At 36.5% G+C, this 25,223-nt stretch overlaps 1 protein-coding gene across 1 annotated transcript in view; it reads right to left on the reverse strand.

The window, feature by feature from the left end:
• LOC134536468 (paired mesoderm homeobox protein 2A-like) overlaps positions 1-25,223 on the reverse strand; it is a 132,561-nt gene that overhangs the window by 28,756 nt on the left and 78,582 nt on the right. The window lies entirely within an intron of this gene.

The following is a 25,223-nucleotide window of genomic DNA, read 5'->3' on the forward strand; positions in this document are numbered from 1 at the left end:
TTCCACTCGATTGGAACAACCATCGATTTGACTTTTTCGAGGCACATTAAACTTGAAACACTCCCATTCGTTTCCTACTTTTCCTATCATCGTCCCATCCTTAACAGAATAACACAGATTGGAAGAAGTTAAATAGCAAACATGTATAAAAGTTATAGTTAAAATAATATCTTCGTTAAAGTAATAAACATATTTGAATTAATGAGTGCAAATAAAAGTAAATTTATCAATTAAATTGTAGATTTCATTTCACTCCTTCTTTGTATCCATACAAAATGGTGATGATTCAATAAAAATGATTCAATTTTAATCATAAAAGTATGCAATCATTTCATCAATGTGTTGTTATGACGTTGTCACGTTAAACTATCGTCCGTAAACCGACTTTACAGACAACCTATATTTTTTTTTTGCTCAGATGAACGCACCAGCACTTCCGCAGGCACCGTCTAGAGTCCAGATCTGGCTCCCTGCGATTTTGTTTCTTCTTTTCCCCAAGCTGAACTTGTATGTCAAGGGGCATCACTAATGACGAGCGCTCTACACAGACTTACAGAAAATCAATTCTCCCATTGCTATGAAGTGCGGGGGAAAAAAATCTCTGGAATTTCTGTAGTCCTATAGCTTTTCAAAGAACCATACTTGGAAGGACATAACATTTAATTGTATTTTCCCCCCCCAATAAATATGAATTTTTGAATATCACTCTCATGACTTTTGGAACGCACCTCGTACCTGCATGGTTCTTTCGACCCGCTAATACGAACTGAACTTATCTTTGCACCGACGTGTCCGCAACAGCGCAGACATTGAAATCTAACTTGACTCAGGTTGTTCACCTAGTTTTTTTTGGTGTTCTCTGGGTGTCCTGGATCAGGAATAAACAGGGAAACCCTATGGCATTATCAGGGAATCTTGAATTTCTTAAAAAAGAACTCAAGGAATGATCAGGAAAAGAAGTATTTCGTGTCTGGTGATTTTAATTAGGCTTTGTTGTGTTCCAATACTGGTGATCCAACAGAGTCGATTATTTAGATAAGAAAAATTATTGTCTATTGTTGCAAGTAAATGTTTTTTGGAAATATCTCAATATTACATTATCTATCCCTTCTAGGCATTTACGATTTATGGTAAAGGTAAAAATCATGCATTTCGTTTTTTATGGATTGAAATATACTCATAACTGTTTTTTTTACAAATGTCATCATTTTATAGTTATAGGCTTTTGAGGTTATCCTTGAATAAACTATACGATAGGTAGTTAAATTTGTAAAATTAAGTGAAAATTATTTTTACAACAGCGTAAGACACACTAGGGCAATAATTAACCCACTACCAAGTAAATATTTAATCATGTACATCCTAGTTATAGATAAAAGTGATTCCTCAATTTGCCAGTAGATTATATACAAATAAAATGGGTCAAGTATATAAATAAATGCTGAGTCTTTTAAGACAGCCAAATTTTCCATTCCTTCGTTACAAAACGACGCACAAACCCTTATGGTTCAAGAATCAGCATATTTGACTTCTTGATATTACACGCTTTATATTAGCTTCACCTGTATGTTTGTAACCGACTCCTTTGGGTGCGATTTTGACCCACTTTAAAAGGCCAGATTTCATTAAAACTTTGTAGATTTATCGAGGACCGATGACAATACACTAATTTGATAAGATTATTCCATTATTAAATTTGCAAAATAAGATTTTTGTCAATTTATATAATTTCACAAGAAAAGAGTTCGCACATGACCGAAATGGTTTTCTTTACAATGTGCGAACTCTTTTCTTTCAGTTTGTCTTTGGCGCGATATAAACAAAGCCTACTAAATATTATGACATTTAATTAAATAAAAAGTGAGAGTGGGTTATGATTATTGTGAATAATATACTTTCTTGAAGAGAATATTATCTATATTTGTAAAAATATGAGGGGAAAAAACGAAATAAGTGCTTTAAATGTTGTTTCGTTAAATAGAGAAACACAATTACGTCTTTGTTTCATTTTACCAATTAACCAAGAGTGAAATATTATTATAAAACAACATTTTATGCAAATATTTCACTAAACATGGAAAAATTGAGGTTTGATTTTTCTGTGAAGCCAACAGCAGATGGGAAATCAAACATTATATGCATAACCTCATTAGCTACACCAAATGGGCAGATTTTTGAAATTCCACTTGAACATCAACCTGCAAATCTACACCAAGCAGTTACAAATACTCCAAACTATGCCAAGGTCAGTAAATCATTAAATAAAAGACATCAAACACGGAAAATATGGATAAGTTTGACAGATGATATATCAAAAACATATTTGGATAGAGAGCAAAACTTACAGTTTAAGGATTTTTACCTGGAATAAATTGAGGGAAAAAAAGTGCTGAATCTATAGCTAGTGGATAAAATAAAAAAAATTGGAAAAACTGTTAGAAAAATTTCTTGAAAAAAACTATATCTGAAACTCAAAATTTAGGGAAAATTGCAAAAGATTTCATGATTGAGAAATTCACGGGCAGAAACTCAAATGCTTACCAGTGGATTAAAGATTTCAACAAAGAATGTGAACGTTTCCTAATCAAAGAAGACAAAAAGAAAATAGAAATTTTAAAACATTTCTTAGAATACTCCAGTGTAGTTTGGTACAACTGCATGCAAATGAAACTTACAGTGGAATCTGACTGGAACAAATGGGAGAAAATTTTTAGTGAGACATTTGCAAACAAACAATGGTCACCCATCAGATATGTTGAATTAGAATAAACACCAATGACTTCCCGAATATATTGATTTTCATAGCAGGATATTGAAATTATTATTGAGTACTGTAGTTCTTCAATATTTTATAAACAGCCAATATCTACTCAAATTCACTTTAATAGCAAAGTCATGCAATAAATAAAAAATTGATCCACATCTAGAGACACTTCTGAGATAAAACAATATTTATAGATTTTATTTTAACTGCAGCATTATCTATTGTACTTTAATAGTAGGTAATTGATGTAATAACTATCAAGTTTTTTTTTACATTGTTATAAAATTTCTTTCATACGTCGATAAAGAGGTATCACTTTAAATTATAAATAAACCAAACTAAAAAGTAGAAAATAAATAATAGTTTAAAAAACTATTAAACACGCTTTTATAGAAAATTGAACTAAAAAATAGAAAATAAATTTTAATAAATTTGAATTAAAAATAGTGTAAAATAAAAAAAAGTATTTTAATTTAAAAAAGCGTGGGGTGCTTTTTAAGATATTATCAAAATGATAATCCTTCTACCTACTCATATCTGTCAATAAAATAATTATAACTATTGACACCATGCACCCCACGCTTTTTTTTAAATAAAATAATTTTTTTTATTTTACACTATTTTTAATTCAAATTTATTAAAATTTATTTTCTATTTTTTAGTTCAATTTTCTATAAAAGCGTGTTTATTAGTTTTTTAAACTATTATTTATTTTTGGTCCTTTGGTTTCATATTTAGCTTTGAATGTGCATGTTTTTAGAATTAGTTATTATTAAAGGTCTCGCTTAAAATATCCCACTGTCATTAGGACAAGGTCGTTGCTAATCTTTAAAGAAGAAAAACTCTCACTCTTGAAAAATGATTTATACCACGAAATATACAAATTAATTTATCAAGTCGATAAATCACACATAGAAAATAAAGTAGATTGTTTATTCATAATCTTACCTAAATAGTGTTTGATGAAATTATTTTTCTTTAAATACAAATGATATATATATATATATATATATATATATATATATATATATATATATGCAATTCTGGTGAGAGGTGAAAATTGTTGTGGATCTACGAAGTTTTTAATTTTACACGCATAATTTTTTCAAGAATTTGTTAGGAGTTTGAGTTAAAAGTTTGTTATCTTGGACGCGCATCAGAAAGAGCAATATACTTATTTACTCATACGAATTTTTATGTTAATAGATACTGTAGCGATTGCTCCCATATCGTTATAAATTAAATAAACTGTTTTTATAAGAGCCCTACATTATTAGTCACTTAAGTAAACATCATTATATCTGATAGAAAATGTGTTTTTAACAGTCATTAAGTGTTTATTATAAAACTAAAATGTCACTTCGTATCACTTTACACGTTTCCTCGCTTGTAATTCCGATAATTAAATTAACTGTTGACATGAAATTGCAATACACACTACAAAAATGGAGTTGTTCTTTATTGCATCACCTCACGTGATCATGGGAGCAACCAAATGTGCTCTCACATACAATAAATTATGTTCTTAACTACCATCTATCGGAGTGGCTATTACGAGGACACGCTTAATGAAATTTCACTCAAACCTAGTAAGCTGAATGCCACCTATTCATTGCTAAATTATCCCTTTTATTTCCGTCTCGTTGAAAAAACGACACTAACCCTAAAGCTGCACGAAATGGCTACGTAAGCCGAGAGTTTAATCCACATCTACAATAATAATTTAACGAGAGTGCGTGAGAAATTTTTGAAGAAGTAAACTCGAAAGACAACAGGATATTTCTACATCATTCCATTAAAAATACCATGAAAAAATAATACAAAAATTACTTAAACACAACAATAAACAAATACACAATTGAAACATACGTATATGGAAGGAATAAAGTTACACCAAAGAGATATTGACGTGAAGATATAAATCAAGTGTGTACCTTTAAATAGTATAAAACAACGCTGCTATTCGCGTCTGTCTGTTCGCTAACTTCTAAACTACACAATGGGTTCTTATGCAGTTTTCTCCATCATTTAGAAAAAATTCTTCCCGAAGGTTTATTTGAGTAATACGTTCATGTTGAGTTAAGCGATATTAGAGACATTTCGATGTTTTGTAATCAAGTCATAAAAAGATGAGTTTATGATGCTTACTTGGGTTACGGCGACTTAAAAACGACTGATACGTCAAATTAATATACTACAGATGTGTAGGTCTTATAAAGTCCTACAGAAAATTCCACGATAGCAGTTGTCTATCATTTAAGAATAAATTACAGTAACAATTTTATCTTTCAAAATTGGTTAAAAAAACGATTATTTGTGAAGCTATTTTGACCGACATGGTATTAATCCTTATCCAATTCAATATGTTGGTTGCCTTAGGCATTTAATTTAGATCATAATACACTCTATCATATCCGATCGATTAAACCATGCGCTTTTTAGCGCGATATTATTTAATAGGAACCTAAATATTTTTGACGCTTAAATGTTATACCTTCCTAATTTATGATTGAAATTATGAGGATAGGTAGAATTTAGGTGTAGTAAACGTAACCTACGTGCTTTTAATACGTAGACAGTGCTCTTCGTAAAATGTTAAGGAGAAAATTTTTAAGATGCCAGCTTAGTTAGAAGTGTGTCTGCGTTAGTGAGGCGGGATGATAAGGGCGACTCTCGCTGGTACTTATATCGCGGTGTCGCCTCTAAGCGCTGGGCTGGGCGCGCAGTCTTCTCGTCGCGCACAGGGTAACTCAGAGATTTCGGCGATAACTATAGCATAATATGGCGGCGAAATGAAGATAAAGATGCAATGCAAATCTTTTGAGTGATTTCAAAAATCTGTACCGGGTTTTCATTGCTTTCGTGAGTGCTAAATTTCCTGGTTAATTAAGTGAATATTGTTAACAAAGTGTAAATAAATGGGGAAAAAAAATTATTATTAAAAACATATACTGAAAGAACGCAATTTAGCCATTTTTTCCTCTTCTAAAAATACAGTTTAAAAACTAAATACGTAAACGGAACTGCTTATCCGCATTCAGCGTGTTCTCAAATGCTTTACGTAAATATATCTTCATATCTTGAGCAGTTCTGAAATAACGCGTGCTGTTTTTGACGCGAACACGCCTATGCGCTCATTTACAGTGACGAAATACCTTCAGATTTGAATCGCTAACAACTGCGAGTCTAAATAGTTATTTTTTTGCCCACAAAACGGACAGATCACGTATGCACGTGTTTCTGCCTGTGGCGTCATTGTGTTCATCTTGGGCCATGCTCTCTAGCTACCACAGGCTCTTGCTACGTGCGATAAACCTGTGATGTATCTATTCTGTAACCATTATATATTTCTCATTGTTTTAAATATATCGATAGTTAAATCACGTATTAATACGAAACACTTGTTATGAGAGTATACCGACGTTTTGACGACACAAATCCGCGGCTCTCCGCACGTGACGTGTGTCCGGGTAGTCGGGGGCCTTAACTGCGTGGACCTGCCCCGGTGTTGCCCGTCGCCGCACGGACAGCCCGGACTGAGACATCGCGCGACAAGTGCGCCAGGGGTGACGGCGGACCCCCATGTCCTGTGCAAACACGGCCAGATGGCGGGAAGCTAGGGCCGCGCTGTCCTTCAGGGCGGAGACCCCGGATCCGGCGGGGAGGGTCGGTGGTCGGGGAGCAGCGACGCCCCAGGGCAAAAACCGTCACACGACACGCACGTCACTCGTCAATAACGCGACATATGCGGCGCGACAGACGCGACTTACGCGACGCGACGGACGCGACGCGACGGACGCGACGGACGCGACGCGACGGACGCGACTCGACGGACGCGACGCGACGGACGCGACGCGACGGACGCGACTCGACGGACGCGACGCGACGGACGCGACGCGACGGACGCGACGCGACGGACGCGACGCGACGGACGCGACGCGACGGACGCGACGCGACGGACGCGACGCGATAAACGCGACGCGAAGAAGAGTCTCTTTGGCGGCGGTTACCCGCGAGGGCGACCCGCGCGAGAGAGTCTCGAGAGCCTCTTCGGCAGGAGTCGGGGCGACAGTCGCGACAGTCGCGTCAGTCCGGGACTGCGGCGAGCGGACAGAGACCGGCAGAGCGAGCCACTGTGCGGGCTGATGTCTGATTGGTCGGCGTCAGACTGATTTAACAAACAGAGATTAGAATGAGCGTATTGTTGATTAAATTTAAGCTGTAGTTATTATTAATAAATAAACTAAATAAAAATTAATTGCGCTATCCTTACATACCCGTTTCCTCCCACTAGTAACAATATTTTGATTCCTCTAAAGCATTTTATACCTGTCAACATTCATTAATTATTCAAAACCTCTCAGCATTTGATCTATATTCTTTATTCACTATCTGGTTTTCAAATAATTTATGTGGTAGATATTTAATGTTGAAATTAGGTAACTGCTTACATAAACATACCTTATTGTTTCTTGAGTTACTTGAGGAATAACTTGTCAACTCTTATTTTTAAAAGTATTTTTAATGATATTATAGACGTGACAACTTACTTTCAAGTTTTATTGTATGCTGCTGATCTCAAACTATATTGTCACGATCCACCTTCAGAGGGGGGAGAGAATCGTAGCTCTTTACATAGAAACAACTCGCTTGGCATCAACTAGTCTTAACTTCATAAAATACTTTACTGTACCTAGGATCATAGGTTCGTCATCCCGTACAGGATGTCTGGTGAGAGCTGAACTAAGGAGATTTTGCAAAATAACATAATACTTAATTAAAATTATTTTATTCTTAAAGTCAAATACTCAACATCATTTTAAAGAACATTTAAATAGCGGGATTACAATTTAAAACAATAATCTCTTTACTTCCTTAACGATTGAACGACCTTACAAGAGAGAGAATGAGAGAACTTCACTAAACACTTCCCTAGTCCTTCCGAATACCTCAAATCATAATTAATACTTAAAATTAAAACAAAGATAAGTCCATACTCACATTTTCCGAAAAGCCTTTCTTGATCGATTACTTTAAAAAAATAACGTAGGGGCCTCTCCTGCCCTTGAAATCCCGAACGAACATTACATTTTAAAAACTATGACGCGTGACCCCTGACGAGGGCCATAGCCTCCGCCCGAAAGCTTGACGACTACATTATGACCTAACTTAAATTAAACGACTCGTGGCCTCTGGCGTCGACCATAGCTTCCGCCCGAAAGCTTGAATTCCTACATCACGAACGAACTAACAACTCGTGACCACAGGTGAGACGCATAGCCTCCGCCTGAGTGAGCCTGAATTCCTACATCACGAACGAACTAACAACTCGTGACCACAGGTGAGACGCATAGCCTCCGCCTGAGTGAGCCCCGAGTCACCAATCACTTGCGCTTAAATTCGCGCGCCCTGCCGCGCCTACCATAACAAAAGCTCGTTATTGAAGTCAAATTTACTAAACAACTAACTAGAACATCTGGGAAGACTACCCCCCCTCTACCCCAATGTGCAGGCCACACCGCGCGGCTTGTTACGACAGCGCGCCCCAGTAACTGCGGCCCGTGGCTGCGCCAGCGTGCGGCCAAACAAACAAACAAAATTCTGCAAGCCCGCAGCGCGCCGCGCCGGCCCCGTGCCCCAATTACTTGGTCACGCCACTTGCGCTGACGAGTGAACAGAGCAGCCAGCCCAGAGTCCCGTCAGTAAAGTCCCTAAATTTGATTTCAACAACCCTGCAAAATTTCAACCCGCGACATAACCCTCCCCTCACAGAGCTCGAGCCCCATCGAGCTACCTCAAAATTACAAATTGTCTTTTTCCATTAAACCATAACTATAAATTCCTCATTTCACAAAAATAATAATTTTCTTAGTTCCTTGCTGTCTGAACATACATCTAAATTCTGCATAAGATTTATTTTAAAACAACAAGTATTCATAAAATTAAATGTAAAACTTTTATCTGGTTTGTTCTCACAGGAACCTTCAGAGGCTCGAGTTCTCAATTCTAAAAAAAATTGTTCTGTTAGTGAAGCTCTCTTTACAAATTAAATTAATGTTCTTAGTTTCTCAGTATTCGTTAAACAATGTGCAAATTCTTGATAATTATTATTATTTTTTTTTTCGGTTTCCGTTTATTACCATACTTCTTTCGTTCTTCAAAAAAAATTAAGTGTCCTTACAGTGTTTCAATTAATTAAACTCTTATCTCGTGAAGGTTGGTGCAACTCCTCGAAGTCAGTGTTGTCGAGAAGAGTAGCTCCCTGGGCTGGCCATCAGCAAACACCACTCAACTCCAACAGCTACTGGACTGGCTTCCAGGGCAGCTCACAACTTCTCCCCACATCTGCTTCGGAGTTGTGCCATCCTCATCACGAACAGATTACAATTCTGAAACATCATCAACAGGCATTACCATCACGCCTGACAAATACAAAACTAACTACTAAACTGCAATCGATGGGCAAGGATGCAAACACACAAAAAAATAAAATTAATTAATTCAACTGCTAACATAAAGTATCCCACCCTTAGCATAATCTAATCAGGCAAATAATTTGATAGGAAAAACTTAAGGAAGGGAAACATGACCTCCAATGATTTTCCCTAACTCTTGAGTCTTGATCTTCTCTATACAGCAAATAGTCCCCACGAAGTAACTGGGTTGAAGGTCAGTTCACATGACCCACCCATAACCTCTTCTACTCTTCTTTTCTTCTGGGGGCAACCACAATGCCCACCAATCTCTCTCCATGGTGCCGAACCAGCTATCCCATGAGAGTAAACAACGTAGTCAATAGAAGCGCAGAGGGGAAACACCAATCTCTGGCTTGTCGAGTCATAAAACTGCTTTATCTTCTTCTTCTTCTTCTTCTGAGTAAAACATCTGATTAATCTTGCTTCTATTCTTCCAAACAGTAAAAGTTCATCAGGTATCTTCATGAAAGAAACATTCTAACTAATAATTCTTCATTTTTCTTCTTCTTTATTTCTGTTAGTTGTAATAGAAGGCCATGTTAGGGAGGTTATAGGGAAAAAGAGTGGCCAATTCCCACCCCATCACCCACCTAGATCATGACTAATTAACTTTTAAACTTTCTATTTCAAACAAATAAAAAAAAACATTTTTTTTTTATTCAAACTTTTAAACTATAATTACTTTTACTTCATAACCTCAAAAGCTAATCAATAATTCTAAATGAAATTGTGATTTACTGCATCCTTGTTCCATCCGATCTGTTTGTTTATAACCTTTCTTGTAAAGTATAAAATTTTCAAACATTACTAATTCAAAAAAAAAATTAAATTCTGGTGTCCTTTGAGTTACAATTAACTTTACTATTTCTTAGCTTGAAATAATTTAAGTTTTCAGAACTATTTCATTGTCTAATTCACAACACTTAAAAATCAACTCAAAACAACAAATCATCAAAATCAATAAGATCATCTGACCTACCTATCAGTACTGTGAACTTGAACTGTTCGTACACATTTATAATAAGCTATTGTATTTAAATTCCAACCTAAATAAGGTTTAAAAAAAACTACTAATCCCTCTGTAAATTAAGAAAATTAACTTTAAAAATTAAACTTAAGGTATTAGTTCTTTTTGACAGCTACCACAACTCACTAGTTCCATTACATTACTATAACCTAAAAAGTTCTGTAAATAATGTTTATAACAAAAAAAAACTCCAGTTACTGTCTTCCATAAAAAAAAATAAAACTTTACATGACCTTATTAATCTCCACTTGTAAGTCCATGGCTGCCAGCTTTCTCTTCTCTTGAATCTTCAGTCTTGGCTCTTGTTTCAGTGATCTTGTATCTTGTCTCTCGAACTCTTGTCATCTTGTAAACTGGACTGCTGCTCAGCTCATCTTAAGGAATCTGTAACAGTTTCAAAAATACATGTTAATTTAAATTACATAATTCCTGTTCTTTGGTCCTAAAAAAAAAATTGTATTATTAGTACACATTACCCTGAAACAACATTATTATTCATTGTTTATTACTTAAAAAAAATGCTTTACCATAAAATCCTTTTTTGTTCTTTTCATTAGGCCTATTTATTTTCCTTCTTCTTAATTAAATTCTGCTTCAAATGTTAATCTTAACTTAAGACCTACCATATATTTATTATTCATTACCTACATTATTTATGTTACCCTAAAATTCCCATAAGTTTCTAATACTTCCTATCAAAGACATTCTCTCTAAAAAAAATTTACTTGTGACTCTTAACTTAACAAACTTAAAAAAAACTTTTACACTAGACTTAACTTATTATTCATTCTTAGTTACTAAATTTCTATATGTAAACTTTAGTACTTACAAACAAAAACTGCCTATTTCTCTCTACCTCTTAATCTCTTTCAATTATTACAATAATAATGTTACCTTGCATCTTTAAACTTTCTTCTTTTCAATTAAATTAGACATCTCATAACAATAAAAATTCTGCCTATACTCTTCTTATGGGTGTACAACCCAACAACAAAATTTCAAATTCTCAAGTTTCCTTATATTTAAATTATGCAATACAAATAACCTCTGTGGTGCCTGTACCCTTTTAGGCCTACCACCTTCTCCTCTCACAGCATGACAACTCTTATTCCTCGGGGTCTGTATTCACTGTTCCAAATCAAATATCTCAAAAAAATTAAAAACAAATTTATTATTTTAAGAAAACAAAAATTTACATTGAATTTACTATGGAGCCTGGAAATCTTAATGTCTCACAGCAGCTAACATGACTAAATCCCATGGAACCCCAGGTTTACCTAACCTGTGCCCAAAAATTTAAGCATACCAGGCTTTCCCTGCACTGGTTTTACAGCATCACACACTATTTAGGGCCCCTGATCTGCCATCAGTCCCAAGGAGTTTTCCCACAACCCCTCTCTACACAAGCGCCTACCGCATTCCTCTCAATTGGCTATCGGTTTTACGGCATTCTTTTGGGATCCGACCATCAAGTTAGGGCTAATCGAACACTAAACCTCCATACTTCCAAACTAATGTAAATCAATTAAATTTTCTCTGTAAATTCTAAAAATCAAAAAAAAATTATTCCAACATGCCAAAGAAACTTCCAAAAAAAAATTCATAATCTTATCTTCAAACCATTAAAATAAAAATAAATAGATTACTCTGTTTTCTCCTTAATAACTGTAAACTGTCAACAAATATCATGTCGTAAATTTTAACTATGCTTACTGACTCTTAATCATAAAATCTCATTTGTCCTAATTAATAAACAACCGATTTCCTTAAAATCTCACTGTATCTCTCACACTCAAACTTCACTGGCTGAATATCTCAATAAATTCAAAAACAATTATCTAAACTCTTAAAGAAACTCCTCCCCAATTATTCAAATTACTTCACCTTATTTTATTTCATTACTTAAAACACCTTACTCAAAAAAAATTAATTAATTATCTAGCTATCTTCCATTATTATTTATTTACCGAACAAAACTTTCTCCTAAATTAATTTAGTAAAATTCAATTTCACATTAGGCAAGTACACTAACTCTCTACAGCAATGTTTCTCATTTCCCTCCTTCCTAACTGAATCCAATCTTACTTAACCTCCAGGGAATTTACCTCACAAAATAACCAAAAATTTCACTGTAGTGCCTATCTGCTATAGGCCCACTACACAGGGGGCTCTAACCCCACCAACAAACTTCATTGAAATGGTACCCTATCCCATACAGGATAGCCACTTCGGTACTACCATGGGGAACTCCTGCCCCAAACTACTCACAACTCTCAGGATTCTCCTGACCCTTAATTCCGTAGTCAGCCCATCTCCTATGGTCTGCGCTACAATTCCCTTTCTTCCCAGGGACACAACGCCTCACCTTAGGGTCCCTCGCCCTAATGAAAACATTAATTTTGTCTCTCTGTTCTTTTGGAGTAAATTCCCTCTACACACAAAATCTAGCCTTCCCAGTTTTCTCAATGCTTATCGATTTTATAGTGTACCTCCTTAATAATGTTTACAAATCCCAAAAAAATATTTTTAAAACCGAGGTAGAATTTAACTAACAAAAACATAAACAACTTACAACGAAACACTTCTAGCCTATACATCATACACTTCTTAAAATAAATTACTTACATACTGAAAGTTCCTCTTCTTCTAAAACACACTTAAATTTAAATTTATTTAACCAATAGTCTATTTTCTTATCGCTAAGTTACCGTACAGCTGATCAAAACAAGGTCACGGCCGTCCACGTCTCCGTATGAGCCCGTGACGTCACCGAATTCCATCAGGTGCGCCAACCCTCGCTTGCGGTTCCTCCGTTCTCCGCTAGGTCTCAGCACCTCCCCGTCACGTGTTCATTCTGCCACGTCCACTGACGTGTCGTTCTGAAACAACTCTCAACATTTTTCTAATTAAAACAAAACATCACTATAAATTCTATAACTCTCTTTTACATAAACTCTCGTTTTCTTTTTAATTCCTTTCTAACGTTTATCCTTCCCTCGACTGATTTAATTCGTACGTCTCGTCTCCTACGCGCACGAAAACAAAACAAACTTCACTTGAAAGTAATTCCTATTTACGAAAAAAACTTTATTTTAAATTTTAACTCTCTTAACCTACAATCTTAAAATTAATTTCAATTAAATTAAACCACTTGCATTATCTCTAATAAGCATTTAACTTATAACGTATTCTCCTCACGTAATAATCCCCGATATAAATCTACAATAAATTCAACGACTTAAAACAACTTATCACTATAAACTTTATCCTTACAAGTATCCTCAAATAAACATCTGTTACGTCAAAAAAAAAAATCTCAAAGACTTCCTCCACTATAGACTAAAATTCCGTAATCCTCTCCTCAAGTAAACTCTTAATAACCTGCTATCAGAAGCTGAAACTAACTTAATAATAAACATAAAAATCTACCTCTCTCTCTCTCCAGAAATAGAACCTATCCGGCGAACTCTACCATTTCTGTCACGTGCACCTAGCCGGTGCCACCGCCATTTCTGTCACGATCCACCTTCAGAGGGGGGAGAGAATCGTAGCTCTTTACATAGAAACAACTCGCTTGGCATCAACTAGTCTTAACTTCATAAAATACTTTACTGTACCTAGGATCATAGGTTCGTCATCCCGTACAGGATGTCTGGTGAGAGCTGAACTAAGGAGATTTTGCAAAATAACATAATACTTAATTAAAATTATTTTATTCTTAAAGTCAAATACTCAACATCATTTTAAAGAACATTTAAATAGCGGGATTACAATTTAAAACAATAATCTCTTTACTTCCTTAACGATTGAACGACCTTACAAGAGAGAGAATGAGAGAACTTCACTAAACACTTCCCTAGTCCTTCCGAATACCTCAAATCATAATTAATACTTAAAATTAAAACAAAGATAAGTCCATACTCACATTTTCCGAAAAGCCTTTCTTGATCGATTACTTTAAAAAAATAACGTAGGGGCCTCTCCTGCCCTTGAAATCCCGAACGAACATTACATTTTAAAAACTATGACGCGTGACCCCTGACGAGGGCCATAGCCTCCGCCCGAAAGCTTGACGACTACATTATGACCTAACTTAAATTAAACGACTCGTGGCCTCTGGCGTCGACCATAGCTTCCGCCCGAAAGCTTGAATTCCTACATCACGAACGAACTAACAACTCGTGACCACAGGTGAGACGCATAGCCTCCGCCTGAGTGAGCCTGAATTCCTACATCACGAACGAACTAACAACTCGTGACCACAGGTGAGACGCATAGCCTCCGCCTGAGTGAGCCCCGAGTCACCAATCACTTGCGCTTAAATTCGCGCGCCCTGCCGCGCCTACCATAACAAAAGCTCGTTATTGAAGTCAAATTTACTAAACAACTAACTAGAACATCTGGGAAGACTACCCCCCCTCTACCCCAATGTGCAGGCCACACCGCGCGGCTTGTTACGACAGCGCGCCCCAGTAACTGCGGCCCGTGGCTGCGCCAGCGTGCGGCCAAACAAACAAACAAAATTCTGCAAGCCCGCAGCGCGCCGCGCCGGCCCCGTGCCCCAATTACTTGGTCACGCCACTTGCGCTGACGAGTGAACAGAGCAGCCAGCCCAGAGTCCCGTCAGTAAAGTCCCTAAATTTGATTTCAACAACCCTGCAAAATTTCAACCCGCGACAATATAAAACTATTTCAATTATAATGATCATTTATAACTGAAAATTATATATTCAATAACGAATGCCATCAAAAATTAAAAAATATATATATGTGCAACCTGTAAACAACCAAAGGAAAAAAAACCTCACTGAAATACCATTATATATAATCCACCCAAAGATTTATAGACATTTTTATTTTAAAACTATTAAACTGTTCATTGGTTAATACACAATGATAGAGGAGCTTTTAAACTGTCATACATTTAACCTTCTCTCGGGTAATCCACCTAGAGTAACCGGCGGAGCGCTGCTTCGCAAACAATTGCGGAGCCCGGGAGACGGCCCTCGTTAGCGGGTGGAACTGACGCCCAGCGGAGCCCAAGGGTCGTCGCCGCGCGCCGCCGTCATCTGTCTGGTTAGCGCGACGCCGCCATGAACAATGGATGTGCGACGAGCCTTTTCCCGCTGTCAATTAAAACTGGCACTGCGCGGCAATTACGCACCGCCGCGAAGCGCCGCGCGCGCCTCATTATTCATGTGCGCCTGGAGGCAGGCTTCCCGCTGGCACTGCTCCCGGGATGTATGTGGCCCGCTGTACAGCGCCTGGGAGGTAGGTGGCCCACGGTACAGCGCCTGGGAGGTAGGTGGCCCGCGGAACTGCGCCTGGCACATAGGTGGCCCGCAGAACTGCTCCCGGGAGGTAAGTGGCCAGCGGTACAGCGCCTGGGGGGTAGTTGGCCCGTGGTACAGCGCCTGGTAAGGTAGTTGGCCCGCGGTACTGCGCCTGGGAGGTATGTAGCCCGCAGAACTGCGCCTGGGAAGTAGTTTTCCCTCAGCGTTCCTCCTCGGGGGTAGGCTTTCCTCGGCATTTCTACTGGAAGCTAGGGGACCCGTGACACATTGCCTCACGGTACTGCGTCTGTCCTGAAGCTCTGCGCACGGTGTGTCCGGGTAGGCGGGGGCCTTAACTGCGTGGACCTGCCCCGGTCTTGTCCGTTGCCGCACGGACAGCCCTGACTGAGACATCGCGCGACAAGTGCGCCAGGGGGCGCGACCCCAGGTCCTGTGCAAACACGGGCCACTTAGCTGGGCACGAGCTATTAACCACGTCGGCCTCAAAGTATGTCTTAATTTTACTTTACTTCTGTAACGAGATCAATAATAATAATTCATCAATGCTACTTGATGATTCTTTCAGCACTGAAGCACAGACACTGCAGTACAACGCACGATGTTACGTACATCCTAAACAATGAAGAAAAAAAACATCGGGGGGAAAAATTGACAAACGACTTCCTACAAATCGTCAGCATGATTACATCGTTAGATGTGTGAAGCCGTTAGTTTCCTTCAGCTAATTGTTGTGTAGTAGGTATAGGTTAGACTACCAATACATTGGGCTAAGAGCCTGTAATGTTTAAAATACTTCATTTTTATGTGAGTTACTTTTTTTTTAACAACGGAGATTCTAATCCGTACTTACTGACAAACATCAGATGTTATCAATCATTATGTTTCGGACGGAACAATATGACGATGGCTAGGTAACAAAAAAATAAACTTCAACTATGTCATAGCGTGTCGTCTACTGACAATTTCCTAACTTCGTGTACCTCGCAAACTGCAGTTCGGGCGAGTGCATCCACAGTGCAACCCTGCATCACCCCTTCAACCCCCTCCCCCCTTTACCGGAAATGTTTGCACGTGACCTGGCCTGGGGTGGGGGGGATGTGTTTAAAGCGCGCGGTGTTTGACACCTCGGGAGAGACCCAACGGGGTGTCGGACAAACACGGGTGTGTAGCGGGGTTGGTTTTAGAGCGGAAAGGGGTTGTTGGGAACGGGGTGGGGGAGGCAATGCACTCTGTCCTGGGCCCACTCCCCTCCACTCTCTTCCCTACCCTCCTTCGTGTTTACCTCCACCCCCTTCTTCACCCCGGACGCTGGTGGCAAACCCGCTCCGCAAATATCATATGTGGCGGACAGGCTGCAGGGGTTTCGTGCCACAGTCGACCAACTGGCAGCCTATTTATTCCCCTCCCCAGTTCTCAAGGGGATGCCATATTAATTACGTCATCTCTCGTGCAATAACAACACACATTAAGCACTTTTCAAATGCCATAACTCAAGACTCTATTCACAGCATTATTACAGTTGTCGTCCTTCTCAGAAATTAACTCAACCAGTCACTGTTACCTTCAGTAATTCCATTCCACACACAATTTACTATGCAGTGACGAAGCAAAAATTTTGAAATTAGAGTACATTTATATTGACTTAAAAGGTTTGAAAACAAGATGGCGTCTTTAGGGTCTCCTTTTAAATATTTGACAGTGCAATAACCTAATATAGTGTGGGAGAAGTCACGCATAAATACAAACGCTAAGATTCTTACTTTATGTGTGGTTTCAAGTGTACTTTGACAACTGCGCCTACTTAGGCGTTTAATATGTACATATATTAAACTATACTTACAGTGTTATTTTTGATTTTTTTTAAACTAGATATTTTCATATCTGTGTGAATGGATTTTGTCATCGAAACCAAACAGTAATATTATGTTTTGAAGAAAATAAAGCCTGTCGTTGAAGTCTTTTCTATAAGTGGAGAACTTATTACTTCGATCAAAAAAAATTATCATAGATTATTATTATCTGGAAGCCTAACATAAAATCCAATGTACACATTACTATGCCGGGCCTTTATGGAAATATTCTGTTTGCATTGTTTGCTTTTTACACGCTTTATATTAGCTTCACCTGTATGTTTGTTTGTATGTTTGTTTGTATGTATGTTTGTAACCGACTCCTTTGGGTGCGATTTTGACCCACTTTAAAATGCCAGATTTCATTCAAACTTTGTAGATTTATCGAGGACCGATGACAATACACTAATTTGATAAGATAATTCCATTAATCTATTTGCAAAATAAGATTTTTGTCAATTTATTGGTAAAATGAAACAAAGATATATATGTAAAGAAAACCATTTCGCTCATGTGTGAACTCTTTTCTTTCAGTTTGTCTTTGGCGCGATATAAACAAAGCCTACTAAATATTGTGATATTTAATTAAATGAACAGTGAGAGTGGGTTATGATTATTGTGAACAATATACTTTCTTGAAGAGAATTTTATCTATATTTGTAAAAACACCATATGCATAACCTCAATAGCTACACCTGATAAGCAGATTTTTGAAATTCCACTCGAACACCAACCTGCAAATCTACACCAAGCAGTTAAAAATACTCCAAACTATGCCAAGGTCAGTAAATCATTAAATAAAAGACATCAAACAAAGAAAATATGGATAAGTTTGACAGATGATATATCAAAAAACATATTTGGATAGAGAGCAAAACTTACAGTTTAAGGATTTTTACCTGGAAGAAATTGAGGGAACAAAACCACTTTTATTAATAAACCAAACTAAAAAGTAAAAAATAAATAATAGTTTAAAAAACTAAAAAACACGCTTTATATAGAAAACCAAACTAAAAAATAGAAAATAAATTTTAATAAATTTGAATTAAGAATAGTGTAAATTTTTTTATAAATATAAATATAAATAATGTAAATAAGAAAATAATGTATTTAATTTTAAAAAAAGCGTGGGGTGCTTTTTAAGATATTATCGAAATGACAATCCTTCTACCCATATATGTTATTAAAATATTTATAACTATTGACACCATGCACCCAACGCTTTTTTAAATTAAATACATTATTTTCTTATTTACATTATTATTAATTTATATTTATAAAAAAAATTACATTATTATTAATTCAAATTTATTAAAATTTATTTTCTATTTTTTAGTTTGGTTTTCTATATAAAGCGTGTTTTTTAAGTTTTTTAAACTATTATTTATTAAAAATCTAATAAGAGTTCACAAAAGCATAAAATAAAAGGGTGTATGCTTGGAAACGTATTGTTATAAGAAAAGAAATGAGATGAAATGAGACAAAAAGAACTTCATAATTTTTTTTCTAAACGCGAACTCTTAAGGAAGTGTTTTTTGACCAGTTGTCTGAAGAGAATATAAATAGCAGCGTGAAAAAAACTATTTAAAAAAAGGTACTTAAATTCACTTGTATTTGACATCCCTAATTGTTGGAATATTTCTCTGAATTATGCACAGCAGTCTATAATACAATGCAATTACAATTTTAAGTGTTGCTAGATTATTTTGTTAAAGGTTTATTAATATTCATACCCAAAAAAATTACTGTTAGAAATTAAAGTAAAATTACTGACGTTACAATGAAGAATTCACCTGAAATAATCGAAGAGTTCTACGTTATTTCAAATAATTTAACCTTCGTAGAAATCACACAGTATTTCAACTCCCATGTTGTATGTTTCGTTCTAAGCAAAATGTGAACCAAATAAGAGCGTTCTTACCGTACACATCACAAGTTTTTGAATGTATTTTTAACGTACTAAGAATATTCATTTGTATTTATTTTCAGAGTAAGTTAACTCAGTGTCTCTAAATTTACGAATCTCTCTGGATAATTTGTAACCAGCGATTTTTGTAAATCGGTGGTATTTTTAACAGTGAACAAATTTAGTTGTACTCTCTATAATAACTTGTATGAAAGAAAACCCACTAATTATTTAATTTTCTTGTATGTATGAGAATTAATGTGTGTGCCAGCACTCATAATTATTTACCTTACTTAGCATATTTTATTATACAATATATTTGAGCTATATAGTTCTTAGTGTTCGACTTATATGATTAAAATTGGTTGACATACACTAGCACTTTGCTTAGGCTAAATACAGTAGGGTAAAGTGTTCTAGTTTCTCCTTAGTTTCCTTCACTACTTATTAGTTATCTATTGCAGAAATTAGAAAGCAGTGTGCACTACAATGGGCAATTCAGTGCAAAAGTTTCCGATGCCTATACTTATCTGTAATGTTGCAGTAATGATATAAGGCTTTTGTATCGTATTAAATACTCCTTGGATTCTAGGTTCAGCTCACATTCATGAAAATTAGGATAGGTCCTTGACGTTTTGCCATGACTTGTTGCAGTCATCTTTAATGTCAATTAACTAATGAAGGCCTGGTATTTTATTAGTTGATTAGGGTCATTCACAGCCTGGCTGTGATTCACCAGATCATCATTTTCGTGTTCGTGGCCACAACTCAAAAGCAACATTTCATTTAAAAATACAATCCCATTCGGCACAGCCTACATGTGTAGGTAGATTTCGAAGTACCTATTTGGAAATATTTTGGAAACTTCTATAAACTCCTGGAATATTTTAAGGACTTTATGTAGCCTACATAACATCCTATATGTTCTAAAATATTAAAAAAAGATCGATTTAACATATTCCATGCAGTGGAATTTTTTTCGAATGTTTTCAAATTAATGCATCCAGCATTGAATGTCTTAACGAATTTCATATAACTCCTACTAAGGTAGTTATGCATTTATTTTTTCATCTTCAAACACTATTTAACATCCATTGAACTAATACGTGGCCGTATAAATGTTTTTGGACAAAGGTTTAAGGTAATATTAAGATGGTCATTAATAAATTCCAACGAATTTTATACCAAGAAAAATTAATTTATTTTAATTTCAACCCCTGTTTTTACGGTAATAGTTGGTTTCATTAACAAATGTTTCAGCCAAATGTTTGAGCTGCACTTAATTATGTTAGGGCAAAGCAAGTGGACCCATTAATAAGGTAGTATCATAAATTATTTTGCTTCAAAGATTTCGTGTTTTTGCTCCACTTTAAATAAATTAATACTTTAACCATAATTAATAGTTTATAAAATTATTTTTATGGTATACGAGTTCCTATTCAACGTTTTTCATGAACTTAAAAGAAAATTTTTATGTCAGTCCTATCATGTACTGAAAGCATGAAATCCTGTGTTATACAAACCGTTTTGGATAAACTAGTAATTAGTAATTATTTATTCATCAAAAGAAAGTATGTTTTCTCCAAACCACAGAAGCCTTAGCTTTTGGGGTTTTAGAAGAACCTAATTTTTATTGATTTATGAATAGTATACTAAAAATTAAGCGGTTGAAGACGAAGGTTTCATACGAAAGGCTAATCCAAAAACCACACGATTCCTCGCTTTCAGTACATACTAGGACTGACATAAAAATTTACCTAAAATTTTATAATAAAAAAAACATTAAGCAAGGAGTTGTTTAGAAGAAAATTAATAATTTTATAAGCAACTAAATATGTTTGTAATAGTAATTTATTATAAAAATAATCATGTGCAAAAACTCAAAACATTACCGCCTTAAATCTCCGTTCCTGAGGCGCACACGCGGGTAAAAGTGTGTCCGTGTGCCCTTTTTGACCGCGGCCGGTGGGAACGGAAAGAACTCCCCTGAGGGGAGGGGGGAGGGGGGAAGAGCTTGTCACGCCGTCAGTCCTCGCACCTAATCAGCTACCCAAATATGGGAAGGAGAATGTGGTGGGGGGGGGGGGGGATTGGGCTGCTGGACCACCCCCCCCCCCCCCCAATACCGGTCTGGTTCTTCATTAGCCGCGAGGGTATTCGAACTGGCGGCCAAGTGTTGCCCCTAGGACTTGTTTGCCCGGGCAGCCTCCGTCGCTGTCTCGCTACTGCGATTATTTTCGTTCGTGCCTGGAGACCCGGATTATTCTTGTCCGCCACATGTTCCTTTCGATTGCCTTGGTGTCTATTTCGTCGGTGAAAATGCACGGGGTGAAAAAAAAAAATGTTTTTGAGCAAAATATTTCAGTACTCGCCAGATTTGTGTCACTTACAACGAGCAAATTCACGTGTTTTCGGTTTTCCTAATACACTTATAATACGAAACTCGGGCACGAAATTGAAAGTGGAATTTGTTTAAAATAATGCCGAGCGTGATAAATACATGCTATTTTTATTTTCAACTACATTTCTGGACGCAAATCACAGAGTAGCTACGTCGATCATCGAATCATTCAATCTGCATAGCAAAAAATTTAAATTATAATCATGAAACGGCTCCGATTTGAGAAAATGCTAAACCCCAGCTTTGGACACGATGGATAGTTATAGTTATTCTAAGTAAAAAAAATTCAAATAAAAATCGTAGAAGCTACGTAGAACCTGTTTAGAATTAGCGTTAACTATTATTCCGTGAATTGGCGGAAGACACGATTTTTTAACAAGTTTGTTGCACATTTCCGTTCCTTGACTTCCGTGCATTCACGAAATTACTCCAAAAAAAAAACGCCGACCATTAGGCCTACCGTGAATACTGTACATGGTATCGCTCCTACGTTCGTTTATGAATACTTTTAACTTTCGTACTAACCGCTTTCTTTTCTGTGTTTAAGCTTGATGGTGATTGGCCAAGCGAACGGGTCATGTGTTTGTATGTTGACTACAAATATTCATTTGCGCAGTCCTGTCTCCGCACCGCAGTGACCGTCAAACGTTTAGGACCATCATGAAATTAAACAAAACATTCATGTACTTAATATTTGGTTCGATCTTTTGTAATGCTGTTTTTCCACCATTGTTTTTATCTAAGATATGCTTGTTTAAATATTTAAATTCTCTTATTTTGTTTATTGGTTTACAATTCGAGACATTTTACAGGTTTTAGAAAAGCTGAATTTGGCTGAATTTTATCATGTGGAATAATATGAAGGCACATTAAATTTCAGGTATAAAGAAAAAGGAAAAAAATGGGAATTATTTTCATATATACCTTTTTTTGAAATAATTTGGAATAAATGTTAAAAGAAAAATTAGCCATAAATTGACCAAATCGAAAAATATCTATTTCCCACACAAAATAAGACAGTAAGATAGGGTTTACAGTGTTTGTTAGATCCTTTTAGGCTCAAAAGAGCTTATCATAACCCGTCTTTATATTCAGATTGTATAAAAATAAATTTTACAATTTTGGCCTGTTAAAGACTGCATTTTCTTCAAAAAGGTAATCTAAAAATTATTTTTAAAAAACTTTATGCAATATTTTATTTTAATTTTTTAAGTACAATTAAAGAAGTAATTAAAGAATTTGTATAACATTAAGATGCCACAAAATTAATTGTGCCTACATATGTTACACAATAATATCCTTAAAAATACATGTAAAATTCCATAGCTTAATAAACCGATTTCAATAATTTAAATTAACATGAACATGTATTGTTGAAATTAACGGTGGAAAAATATATTACAAAAATTGCACAACATTTTTGAGGACATTAACGTTTTGAACGTATTTTGCAATGGTTTTTAAATTTTTTACGGGTACTGTACATCTTTTTTTACCGCTCTGTGTGTAAATAGCAACCAATTCAGCGCGTTATATATTCGAGCTTTAAACTAAACAACGCAGTAGACGCCCCGTTCAGGGTTCTCGAGCATTAATCGCACCGTGACATCTAGCGGCGGTCGGCGAAACTACGTCAGCTCGCAAGAAAACCCCGGGGCGGTGGAGTCGGTCGCGTGGACCAATCAGGCTGATTAACCAATTAGCGGCCGGCGCCGGCGAATCGGTAGTAACTCCCGCCGCGCCGGGCAGAATCCCATTCGCGTAATTGGCGCTACTTCTTGAGAAAAAAAAAGGGGGGTTGGGGGAGGTTTTCTCCACTGCTTCCTTCACTGGCTTGACAAGGCGGGAATGGACTAGGAACTACTGTTCAGACGCAATATGCTTAGCTGAATAATAATAAAAACATATTCCGAGACTCAGTCCGAGGAGAAGCTATGCTATCATGGTTTTTTCAGATTCCCAACTGTGGGCAGGGAATCTTAAGAGCGACTCTCGCTGGCGCTTCTAGCACGGTGTCGCCCCTAAGCGCAAGGCTGAGAACTGGCGCGCAGTCTTCTCGCCGAGCGCAGAGAAACTATGAGATCTGAGCGGTGCATCAAACGGCGAAGAGATAAAAGTGTAATGAAAGTCCCTGGAGTGCTTTCAAGAATATTTACCGGGTGTTCCGTGTCCAAAAATTATTCCTAAAACACACTTTTTAGTAATTGTTCAAAAATACAATTTAAAAATGTAGGAACATGAATACTCACCCGCCATCAATTATCAAGTGATTTTCGTAAACAGACCCACTCTAATATCTTCAGCATTTGTCATATCGTAAGTTTTTTTCTGAAGATCTGCACATCGTGTGTTTGGCCAGGTAGACAGGGCCTTGAAAAGTGAATTTCAAGCCTTCGGTTTAAAGAGGATGCATTTTAAACTTAGCGGGAATTAAAATGTATATACTTTTGTTTATTCTCAGTTTTCTCCACAGGCAGTCACCGCATTATACTCAAAGTTGTGGTTGTAAACAGGGTTTGGTCTATCTTTGTTTATGAATGGGTTAGATGGAAGTGAGAAGTTACCGCGTGTCTTTAATTTAATTTAATTTTTTTTTAGATTAATTTTTTACCACATTTCCACGATAATCTCCATAGAAACGGCTCCTACCTTGTTGAATGATTCCTTAATTGTTGCATTGTTAATGCATTATTTGTCCTTTGGAAACGCCACTGTGTTTTTGATGCCTCCTAGCGAAGTTTTGAATACGTTTAGTTGTCATAAATGCCGTTGCACTCCCTAAAACTAAAGGTTGGGTGCGGAATCTGGATTCGCCGAAATCACGCAATGGGACAAAACTGTATACTTAACTTCCGCAGAATAACATCATCAAAGCGAGCATAATAACCAGCACGGAAAAAGGCATAACGGTATTTTTACCACGAATACCTTTGATTTAAACTGAAATGCATTTAACATGTAAACGATTACAATTTCAAGTGAAGTTGGCTTATAGTTTGATTATCAAAAACTAAAAACCACACATTACAAATCAAACGGGCGACGCCGGGTATTGCAGCTAGGTATCTGTTGTTACCTGAGGGCCCGTAGAAAACTGTAGGACCATTTATTATTCCTGTTTTCTATGTTCTAACCAATTTATTTTAATAAGTCGACTTCCTAAATTTGATTTAGTTTTTTTTTTGAGGCGCGGCAGTGTCATACCCACAAGAATGGGTTAGTTCCTGTCCTTACTTAGAAACACAAAACTTAAAAACACATAATTTAGAAACACACAACTTAGAAACACAGAATTTAGAAAAAAACATGATAGAATTTTCTAATTTACGACTGTTATAAGTTGTGTGTTTCTAAGTTATGACGATTCTAAATTGTATGGTTTGGCATTCAGTGTTTCTAAGTTATGTGTTTCTAGGTTATGACAGTTTTAAGTTGTGTGTTTTAATTATGATAGTTCTAAGTTGTGATTTTCTAAGTTATGGTATTTCTACGTTACGTGTTTCCG

Source organism: Bacillus rossius, chromosome 11 (genome assembly GCF_032445375.1).
Source record: "Bacillus rossius redtenbacheri isolate Brsri chromosome 11, Brsri_v3, whole genome shotgun sequence".
Classification (NCBI taxonomy): Eukaryota; Metazoa; Arthropoda; class Insecta; order Phasmatodea; family Bacillidae; genus Bacillus; species Bacillus rossius.